This window comes from Haliaeetus albicilla, chromosome 27 (assembly GCF_947461875.1).
Source record: "Haliaeetus albicilla chromosome 27, bHalAlb1.1, whole genome shotgun sequence".
NCBI lineage: Eukaryota > Metazoa > Chordata > Aves > Accipitriformes > Accipitridae > Haliaeetus > Haliaeetus albicilla.
In genome coordinates this window covers 6703536-6715568 of record NC_091509.1, presented here as the reverse complement: position 1 = coordinate 6715568, position 12033 = coordinate 6703536, and the positions used below count along the sequence as shown (strand labels likewise).

The 12033-nt window shown below is 37.0% G+C and overlaps 1 protein-coding gene across 15 annotated transcripts in view; it reads left to right on the top strand.

The window, feature by feature from the left end:
• Positions 1 to 12033, top strand: part of TENM2 (teneurin transmembrane protein 2) — an 848782-nt gene that overhangs the window by 169055 nt on the left and 667694 nt on the right. The gene's annotated exons all lie outside the window — the stretch shown is intronic.

Below are 12033 nucleotides of genomic sequence, written 5' to 3'. Positions count from 1 at the left end.
TGAAAGTGTTTTTCTTACAGACCTACACAAGAGGCTTTAGCCGCTCTATGGTACTCAGACAGCAGAGCAATAGTATCAGTTTTTAAGCACCTCTGGTTGTTCAGGTAGTTATGGTTGTCAAGAATACTGTTTGTTATTTGCAGTTGCCAAGAAAGTTTGATTTTAATAAAAAAAAAAAAAAATTCTTTCTTGATTGGTCGTTCTTCACTTCTGTTACAGGCAGGGCAGCAACTAATGGAGGGTGTTTTTCCAAGACATTACATTTTATAGTATCTAGAAGAATAAGATGTTAGAGTAGCTCTGGCTTTAATGTAAACAGTTAGTACCTCAGCTACCTCATAGCTTGACCTTTGTCTGTTTCTCCAGCCGCGGAAGTGTTATTCTTAATAAAACTTCCAACTGGTGGCAACCAAATGCCTTCATGTCTCCTATTTTTCCTCTTGTTTTACTTCTTTGAAAGTCCTTTGATCAAGAGAGCATAAAGTTCAGAGTCTGCTGCAAACTCTTTCTTTCCCCTTCCTGAGGGAGCTGGCTGTCCTTTGGGGAGGAGGATGGAACTCAGTCAAATTTTGGAGACCTGGTGTAAAATGTTTTCTGGCTCTTAGATGGCTCTGAGCTACTTGGCTTTTATGCTTAATATAACACTGTATTTGCACAAATATATTGAATTTAGTAGGAAAAAAAGTTTTAAAGTAAATGTAGATTATTTATGATTAATAATTCTGCACTTCGTGTTAATAGTAGGCTATTGGCATCTATTAATGAGGTAGCAAAGAAGCAAATTACATAAATAAGCATAAAAAGATTGATAGAGATGTTTATCTGAAAGCTGTGGTAACATGCGCGTACTTTTTTCAGAATGAAGTTTTTTTCCTCATGAGTTGAGATAAATAACCAGATTTCTTTGGGATTGTAAATCAAGTATCTTACTATTTCTGTTAACACAATGGGCCCAATTCTTCTCTGACGGTTTATTGTACACTTCTGTAGAGCTGAATATTTTTTTGTCTGAGCTTCAATATTGTAACATGGGTTATGCTGTTATAATTTTCATTATAAATTATTATGTAGCGATTTCAGATATTCAACAATTAAAAATCAAGTTCTTGAATCTCCTCAAAAGTAGGTTTAATTCACACATGTATTTTATGTATTCCTGTCAAATTAATACCTACGCATTAATGTGCTCATTAATGACATTAAAAAGAAATTATATATTTGGATATTTTACATTCCTAGAGTTTTACTTTGTATTGTTCTCTACATTAACCTTGTTGAAAGTGATTAAGTTGTGCATAACAGTTCTATTATTGTAATGCATTATGTTAAGTAATACATATTGGTTTGTTTTAGAGGAGTTGAACTACTAACCGTAGGTAGCTTTTCAGGCTGAAGTTGCTTGAGTACCTATGTATATGGCAGTCTACCAATGCACAGTCCTCAGCCTTGTAATTTTAGAATTCAGTGTCTTAATAGGATCAAATGAGTAATTACATACAGCTCAGTCGGCTGCCTTCCCTCACATTGAGTTGCAGTCTACTCTAGGATTGATTATAGGGGAGGAAGGTGCAACGCAGCATCTAGAGGGATGGCATGTTTTGGGGTCTTTGTTTAAAAATTCAACAGAACTGGGTAATGAAAACTTGTTTGTAACTATTAGGATCAATCAAATTAATCAAATATGGATAGCTTCATGGTATATTCTCTTTTCATACTTACTAATGTTTTGACAGAAAGCTCCTTGGGCTGTTCTCTTATTAAGCTGGAGGTGTGTATAGTTCTCTGGGGGAGCTTGAAAGACAACAGCCTTAGCTCTGTCGCAGCTTAGTCTGATTTGTAGATTGAGGGTGCGAATAGCCACGTACTATCATCAAGATCACAACCACCAGCCTTGGCTACTACCTACAGTTAGAGATAAGGAGCAGGGCCAAATAGGCTGCTATGTCTGGGATTTTTTTTTCTTAGGTGGAATGTTACTTGAGCCATGTTGCTGGAGCTTTGGCATATGTGTGACCCTTTGGATGATCAGTACGCACAAGCAATGTGTTCCATCTATGGCCTTTCCCTGAACAACAGGTTATATGAATTCTTGACTTTAGCACAATTTGAGGTGTTCGCTTTGGTGGTTCTCTTCATTGGGATTGTCACAATGGTATAGAATGAAATACAGTGGTGAGAAATGAGTGAATGGACAATGATGCTAAAGGGCAGTATTTGGATGTTATTTGGCATCTGAAGTTCAGAAAAGTGAGGAGTGTTCAGATTCTTACAGAATTTATTGCCGAGTTACCACAGTCTCCTTTCTGAAGACAAACTAAAGATGTTAAAATCCTATAGTTGCCTCTGTATAGGGTTCAAAGAGTTTGGTCAGAAGGAGAAGGGGATCCTGTTTTGTCTACAGTGAACATGAATTTGAAAGGCATTTTGCTGTATCCTAATATCCTAAGACCGTACCAAAAAAAAAAAAAATCATGTCATTATCTGTGTTAATGCATCAGCACTTGTACCATAAGCTGTTCTTACCCTGTCTTTTTCTGTTCAGGAGAGGACATGGTAAGAACAGTTAATGGTAAGAACATGGTAAGATCAGATATTCAATCCATAGTTATTCCAAGTCTCCCCATGTCTGTTTCTGTTCAGAAATCTTCTGTTCTGGAGGCAGACATGGAGAGATTCAGAATCAACTACAAGTTGAACATATAGACTTCAGTCCTGGGAAGGATATTGGGAATCTTTCCAGAGACTGATTTACAAAGAAATGAGCAATAGGGATGTAATTCTCAGCATGCGTAGCTTTACAGGAAATGAATCTTGAGCAAGCTTAATTTCAATATTTAAAGAAGTTCAAAGGTTTGGTTGATAAAGGTGAAGGTGTAGCTGTAACAGCCCTTTTAGGAAGACAGTTCTTGTCCTTGCATGACATTCCAGTTTGAAAAATAGCACTGCCCTGTATCAGTGAAGCACAAGTTAAAAGGATTAAGAACTGGCCAACTGACAAACCTAAAAAATTAGTCATAATAACAGAGTGCAGCTCCATAGGGATCAGCACTGTGCTTGACACCGTTTAACAGTTTCATCATTGATCTGAAGTACATGGAACTGTGATAAAATTTGCAAATGACACAAAGATTACCAAAGCAGTAAATAACGAGGGCAGGGAGTAATACAGAATTATCTATACTGATCCTGCCTGTATTCAAACATAATGTATTCTGATTCAGTCAGATGCTATGCCTTACAGCTAAGAAGTAAAGGCGTATTAAGTGAAGCTAATAAGAAATGGAAGAGTGGAAGAATGAGAAACTTCAGGACTCAGAAACTGACAAATCAGCACTACTTTTCTGCAAATACAAGAACAGGCCCAACAACTCTTACCTATATAGACAGAGAAATAGTGGGTAACGGACTGATCTGTAAGCATTAGGATCAAGTACCAAAGGAAATGGTGAATTATCCATCTTCCTGAATCTTTACATCAAGACTAGGAGTTCTGCCATAGTTTAACATGGATTATTGGGCTCAAACCAGAAGTAATCAAAGGTAATGTCACAGCATGTTGATGTACCGGAGGTCAGGCTAAATGAACTAGGATTGCCCCTTCACCTTGAACTGTATATATAAAAAGTACTGAGTTGAGGTGCAAAATTGTTTGACAGACTTCTCTGGGGAAGCTGTTGTACTTCTTATAGGAAATTACTTCTCCTTTTAATTTAAGGTTGAAGCTATATTTTTAGGCTCCACTAAAATATGCTTCTTCCCACATACTAAATTTAGACAAATTAAATTGTCAATTTTTCTGGCACAATAACATGCTAGTCTAGAATGTTGGAGATTTTGTTTGTTTGTTTTTCCTTTTAAGTTCGAGGCAAAAATGTGTATATAAATTAAAGGCTTCCCAGAATGAGATATGTTTTTCATACTGCTTTTGTGACTTGCGATAAGAAGACATTTTGGCCTAAGAATGAAGCTTATTTTTGGCATAGGGAGGGAATTTCTTTCAAGACATGGAAAGTAGGAATATTTATTTCAAAATGTTTTAAGAGCAGATTTGGAGTTGAAACCTGAACACCTGTTGTCAGGCTTATACTAATCACCTGTGAACTTATAAGTAGGGTGACACAGTGCTGTGTTGTGATGTTCCTGTTCTTAAAGAACTGGTTAATGTTCACAGGGACTAAAATTCTGTTGTGGCAGTACTGGAAATGTGGAGGCTCTTTCCACTCTTTTCTGACATGTTTTGCAGTAGTGGATATGCTCCACAGTCCCTGCTGTTTCAGTATTTTGTCTTTACCTTGCACTTTCTGTGCATCAGTCCCTATATGGAGCCATCACGGTACCTGGCACTCAGCAGCATTGCTGAAGGACTGACAAGTCCCAGGAAAGTAAGTCTCAACCTCAGCAGCGCTCACTATCTTTGCAAATGTGGAAGTGCCTTCTGAAGAGTACAGAGAGGGGATCTGTGTGCTTTCCCCTCTTTTCCCAATTACTTTTCCCGGTGCCCTTCAGGCTTATGATCCCTCGTGTTGCTCAGTAATTCCTAGTAGTGGGGGGCTTTCATGTCCCCTAACAAGAAGCTGCCAACTTAAGTACCCTTGCTAAGAGGTTACATCTTCTCCTGTAGTCAGTGAAATATTTCAAGAATGATTCAGACTTGGATGTAGGTTAAGGGAATATTCTTTAGAAATTTTACAGGAGTTTAAGGGCCTATGTCTTGTTTTTCTTTAAACTCCTGACACTTGTGTTACCATTACATCCAGTATAAAAAGTTTTCTATTAAAGTAGAGGTTATATTTTTAGATACAAAGATAAAATGATCTCATCTCGGACTTGAAATTTTTTTATAGTCATTGAATAAAGCAAAGATAAAGGCAGTTGCATTCACCTTTCTGCATGTTTTGTTTTGTTGTGAGTTTTTTTGAAGTGTGGCCTGGATTTTTGTTTTCCAGCCCTGGCAAATTTTAATTTCCTTTTTAAGTTAAATTGCAGTGTTCTTTCAAATCACCTTCCAAAAAAAGGTTTATTTACATAGCAGCTCTTCAGAGTATCTGTGTGTGGCAGTGGTGTTGTGGAAGGAGGGAGTGGCAGGGTGGGGAGAGATGTGTTCTGTTTTTCTTGTGAGTTAATTTTAGTCTTTGGTGTAAGTAAATTTCCATTAAATGTGATGAATTGAGCTGTTATGCAAAACAAAATGGTGTCTGTGTATTGCAAGACTATTAGCAGAAGGAGGGTGTCCTGCTGCTGAAAACCACAGGTGGAATATTGTGGAGGTCATGACCTTAGTAGCCTTTATGTGAAGTGTACAGTAATAAGACGTGCTTTGTTTTCTATTGAATGTGTGGGTGCACAAAAAAGTATTGGAAGCAATAGGAGTGACATGACAAATACATGATGAGATTAGTATTATGTTTTGAAGAACAGCAAAAAAATACATTCCCTCAGGAAAATTGGAGTTGTATAGTGTGAGATTGTAATACAGCCATGAAAAAGCTGAGCCAAGTAGGAATTTTCTGCTCTTATTGAATAAGACTCTACAGATCTTTTATCTGGATTCAGGCTCAGGCATATGATTATTATGCTGACTCACTTCGTAGTCGCAGACGTCAGGCCTGTTAATATTAACATGTAAAACCATTTGAGTTTTTCTTTAAGGTAGGGGAAACTTGGGACATAGAAGTTGGTGAAGACAAAGCAGCAACTGTAGGATGAAGGTGTAGAATTGGGTGGGAGAGGCCAGAAGAATGTTCTTGGTTCTTTTGTACAAATTAGGGCAAAAAGAGAGAAAATCTTGGAAATAGGCCACGGGTAATGATGTCTTTGAGGAGAGGGTTTTTATGGTATTCCACTAAAGAGCATAAAGTAAATCTTGCTTGGAGTACTTGTGTCTGACATAGCAGCATGCGGGTGTTTGGAGTGTAGTCTGAGAAATTGGTGAAATTCCTGCCCAAACTAGGCTTTTGAAGGTCAAGTACACCTGAACATCTGAAAATAATGCACACAGCATGAGTAGTAAGAAAGAGGAAGTTCTTCATTTTACATGTGGAGACCCTAGATGAAGAAAGCAAATGAGCTTGCACAGAAGAGCTGTACTGCTGCAGCACATGCTCCAAGTTGCAGTCCTAACCAGTGAACTGTCTCTTATTTTGGAGTTTACATAATGCTTGAAAGGCTGAGCATGGTATTTCACTCATGACTACTTGAAAATCAGAAGTAAAGCAGAAACAAACAAAACAGTGATTCACACCCAGTGCTCTTGTACTTACTGTTGCAAAAACACGTGGTTGGATGTTGAAGAGTATATAGCTCTCTGCTGGCGCACAGCTGCCTTCATCTTCCTCTGTTCCCTCATCAAGGGTGTGGGGAAGTTAACTCGAATCTTTGAATTACTGCCATTGAGTTACCATTACAACGGGTTTGAAAAGAATTAATAAATCATACATTTTCCCACTGATTGCAGCTAAATACTTAATTAGTGTCAGTGGGAAACAATATGTAGATTTTATTGACATATTAATGTTTCTTAACCTAAGGACTTCATAATGGAATAATATGATTTCTGTGAAATACCAGACCTCACGTGAGGCGGTCTGATGCTTTGGAGCAGACTGAATTCTTAACCAGGTGTGCTTATAACTGAACTGGTTTGGTCTGAGATGAATCTTGTCAAAACCAAAATCCCCACCATTTTAATGCAAATCATTGCAGGAATTAAGGGAAAAAGGAGAATATTCAGAGTTTTTGAAATATTTTTACAAAGACTATAAAAGATTCAGTCTCTGCGTGATTCCCTTCATAACCGAGAGATAAGTGTGATAAACCTTCCAACGTCCTGCCACACACGCGCCTGTACAACACTTTGAGATGGTATAAAAGTCTCATGCTGAACATGAGCATTTGGCTATTCCGTAGATCAGGGCTGATCCAAAAATGCACAATAGTGTGTTTTACTAGCTAGCCCCGTTCTCTGAGTTTTCGGATGTGGCTTCAGTGGGCTTTACGTTGGACTTTACCCATTAACATCTCTCTGCATGAGGACTGCCACTGGTTTATTGGGATTCAGGGCATGCTTGAATGACACCGAAGGCACGAGACCCACTGTTGGAGGTAAGGATTTTCAGGGCAGTGAGTTGCAAGCAAAACCAAATAATGTTTGCACTTATAACAGAGTCATACAATGTTAGATAACATTGCAACCTCCAGCCAAGCAGAAATGATAGGATCATATAAAAATAGGACTGGAGATGACTGTAAGAGGGACTCTGGTTCGTTTCTTGCCTGAGGACAGGATACAGTCACTTTAATGTCATTCTTATCAGGTATTTGGCTAAGCCATTTTTAAAGGCCTCCCATGATGGTGAATCTATGAAACCTCTGTACCACCTACCCAAGTCATTCTGTATCATTAAAAAGTATTTTGTAATCTCAACCTTTACTTTGGTCTGTGTAGTTAGATTTCTTACTGTTGCTAACTTAGTAACTACATGAATATGAATAAAACTTTTCCTTTCCTTTTTACTTTTGCATTATATGCAGTTGAATGTGTTATCTTGTCCCATCCCCTTCCTCTGCTGTGTCAACTGTTCTTCAGACTGAACAATCTAGATTTTTTCAGTCTGGTTTTATGTAGGTCATGTTTTCTCTGATTATCCTTGTGGCACTCTTCTGGACCTTGTCTGGCCTTCCTCGTTCTTGAAGTGCAGTGCTGCAAACTATGTGCAGAACTGTGACTGAGCAGAGTTGGAAGGATTATTTCAGAGTCTGTTTTCTTGTTTATACAGCCCTATATAAATATAAATGTAATATATATTTAGAGAGTGAGCAACAGCACGATATTGTTGATTCATGTGCAGCTTGTGATCTGCCACAGCCAACAGCTTTTTTTACTGCAGAATTACTTGTTTCTCATCTGTTTGTGTGCAGCTGAGTATTTTTGCATAAGGGAAAAATCTTGCCCTTTTTCTCACTGTCATGAATTCTTTCTTTCAGAAACATTTTGCCCATATGTCAAGCTAAATTTAATTTGAAACCTGTCCGGTAGCGCACTACTTCCTCATGTTTATGTTGTTTCTAGATTTAAATAATCCAGATATTATCTGTAAAATGATAGAATAATTAAGTTTGGAAGGGACCTTGGGTGGTCATTTGGTCCAACCCCTTGCTGCAGCTTCTCAGTCAAGGTGTTTGTTGCGCTAGATCCAGCATACATCCTTAGAGCTCCACACTATGGATTCTTGTATTTTGACTGTGATCCCTTAGAGTATTCTGGTTGCAGTATTCTAGAAAAGGCTTTCTCCCTTTACCCCTTACTTGTCTAGCTAGACTGTGCTTCATTAGCTTGGTCAGCTTGTCTCTTCTATTGTCCGACAGAAGGTCAAATTGTGAGATTTTCAGAAGAAAAACCTCTTTAGTTTCTCACTACTACTTTACTTCAGGGTTAAACAAAACCTTTAGGTAGTCTATGTAACCATTAACTGGTTCATAAGTGGAGGTTATTAATTTGGCTTTTCCTTGAAGCAGTACCTGGTTTTTAGTTGTATATTCTCAGGGCTTTGTCTTATTATTTTGAGTCATAAAGCAATTTCAGCTGCATCCCCCACTAAGTTGGGAGAAGCCAGCTCCTTTCAGAATGCCAGATTTTGACATGAGAAGAAAGGCCGTTTGGAAAAAATGTATTATTAGTAGTAACCGTTGCTATATAAATCCCTATCTGTGGTGAGCTAAGTTTGGGAGAAGATGCAAATCCTTATTTTGATCAAATGCCTATTAGAGGTAAATCGAGAGCTGCCTGATGACTTTGGCTGAATTTGGCCTTTAAGAGGTTGGTGCCTTGTTCTGCAGGAGGTATGTCAAAGAAGGTAGGGGGAGCTGTGATTAGGCATGTTTCAGTCGGGCTAACGATGCAAGGAGAGGCTATGCAGCTTTATAAGTGCAAGAATAATTATGAATATCATTAATGACTCCAGAAAAAAATTTGGCCACATGTGCTATGACTGACTGAGTAAGGGTCTGTGTTAGGATTTGGTTCTGAGGTTGTAGGAAACTGTGGGACAGGTTTTGGTGGTGGTATTGGGCTAGATACGCAAACTCCTTTAAAATCAGGATTTCAAATTTCTTTAACATAGGCCAAGTGTTTTAGAGATACTTAATGGATTAAACCAATGTCTACTGCTGTAGGGGTTTTTTTTGTACAAAATGTTCTTTGTGCTAAGCATGCAAAGGGAGCTTAATGGCAAGGTTTGATTTTTTTTTTAATTTATTTTTTTAATAAGGTGTGATTCATCTTTGTTATTCTCTAGTCTAATTAAAGATTAAAAATCTGCAACAGAATACAAAATTGTAACATCATTCTACAATTGTATAGTTTTGTAGCAGCTTAAAAAGCATCGCTGCCAGTTTTACCCTATAAGTAAAGTATTTGGATGAGTATGATTATCCTGTACTGCCCCATGGTACGGCCTGCAGTGCTTATGCTTTTCTCAGGCCAAATTCCCTGGTAACATTGCTGCCTTAGCCTTATGGGTAAGTCCAGTGGACTCGTTGGAAAAGCTTTTAAGTATCTTGGGAAGTTTTGGGTCAGGTCCAAAAAGCACAGCCCTTAATCATTTATGTTCCTGTGTGTTCCGAACAAATGGATGTTTTGCTTTTCTGGAAACTTGGTAAATTCTTGCCAATGCAAGGTGATAAATGCTGCCTCCGAATAACTATGACGTTATCAGGTGATTTCACTGTGAAACGGGGGCATGCCAGATCAAGACCTTTGACAGTAACACCTGCAGATTTAGCAAAGCTCACTATTGATGTGTTTTGGGGTTGGGGAGAAATGCTCAGAAGAGAAAAGCTAAGTGTTCTAGTGAAATTATTAGTCTTTTCAGCCTGTATCTTTCTTTGAAAGACTGTTCTGGGAAACTTGGTTGTGTTGTGTATGCAGTGCTCTGTTCTAGCATGGTTTTCTAAGGAGATCCTTTCTTGCTAATACTGAAATACTAAATTTCGCAGAGGAGGTCATCTGTCCTTGTAAATGAAAAGGTTTTTTTAATGGCTGAGTGAGCAAAAGAGCTGGAAAATATTTTTTTTCTTTTTTTTCTTTTTTTTTAATGTTACAGATAGCAGTATTTATCATTCAGCCAACCGGGGAGCCTTTCTACAGACATCATAACAAAAAGCCCTAATGATATTTTTAAAGCAGATTAGAAATAATCTTTCTGCATGACCTTGCCCAGGTGACCTCCTGGTTTGTTGCTTTTTAGTTGGGCACTGCATCATCATAGCAACATTTTGGTGTTTAATATGGCTTACGTGAAGTGGTATTGTATCTTTATCTATACTTCATCACCAGAGAGGGAAGTAAGGCAGTACAGTACACTGTACAAAGTCTGCCTGCTTTGTGTAAAACACATTTGGAGAGCAATGTCACTCAGATAATGATATGCTCAATGACACTGCAGCAGACAGGAGGAAAAGAGAAAAATACAATACAGAGGATCTTAAAAACTTCTTTTAGTTTAATTTAATATTAACTCAATGTATAATTATTTAGTATGATTCCCTTGTTTACCAAGTAATTATAGCTTTAAAATCTGTTTGGGTTAGCATTTAGCTTCTCTCCATCCAAGGGGATCATAATATTGATGGAATATGTATTAGCCTGTTCTTGTGAGCAAAAGTAATTAAAAATATATCTCTATTATTCTCAGTATGATAGTAACCTATAATAAATTTTGAAATGAGCTGTTCAAACAAAATATCCAAGTAATGTGCTGCTTTTCCTTTGCATATAGAAAATGAAGTCAAACCTGCTTAGTTTTACAAGGTTTTAATTAAATTAAGGGCTTCTAAAATGACATAAATTACGAAAGTGAAGCATGAGTGGTTTAGTATTGGGAAAAAAGTCTTGACACCAAAATTTAAACAGTATAACACAAACATTAAAGTGGCCTTCAACAATGACTTGAGGATTAGAACTGTGGATATCAAGAATTAAAGGATTTTAAAGGAATAATCTTTCTCTTTTGATTATCACAAACTAGTGCTGATATATTTGACCTAAAGGAAAAGCTTTTTCCTTTAGCTATGTAACATCTAATAGCTTTTATTGTTGTTCTCATTATAAAGAGAATGTCTATAAATGAGTGCTTGAATGTTTGCTTTTTTTCTTATTTGGCTATTGTAACATTGGGAGATAAATACAGGAAAGTAATTATTATTCCATCTTAACAGTACAAGCTTGTTTTTAATGTACACACTTTCTAGATTTCAGTAGATGAAGATTTATATTCTAAAATGCTGATTGCTGTAAATCGTCTTTTGAGGCTTCAAACACGATATGATACGTAGACAAACCACAAAATGACCTAATTGTGTTTTAACTTACATTGTAAGTAGCTGAAGCGATAAGGTGGATTCATGCATATTCTTATCTTTCTAAGCTCCTATAATATATGGAAACTTGAAGTTCTTAAAGTGACAGTAATTGTTTTACAATAATGTTTATATTAGGCTTTCTGAAGTGAAGTATTTTATTACCCCACATCTGCATATTCAGAAATACAGGCATGCTGTAGGAGAAAATTCTAAATATAAATTTTAATGTTTTTTTTTTTTTAATAGAATGGAAAAATACATGAGGTCATTTTCTGGCCATTAAAACTGAAAGAGAATTTGAGACTTGAGTTACAATTCTGAATATTCTGAGGAAGAAGTGTGTGCAGTATTCCAGAAGTCATCATAAATTGCCAAATATTTTTACAAGTTCTACAGTGCTCCTACAGTTTTGTGTTTTGGGGTATTGGTTGGGGTTTTTTCCCCTTAAAATAAAATCACTAATATTGTTACTATCTTTATGAAAGTGTTTTCTGTAAAGTATACGTAGTCACAGAAATATTTAAAGGGACAGTGTGTTGTTGTATGAGAAATACACTGAATTACATGTATTCCAGAAGCACTTTGTTCAATGCTAATGTTTTGAAAAAACCTGGAATATTGACAAATCATTTTAGTATCTCATGTTTCTGCAGATAAATTAATTTGTAAAGCACT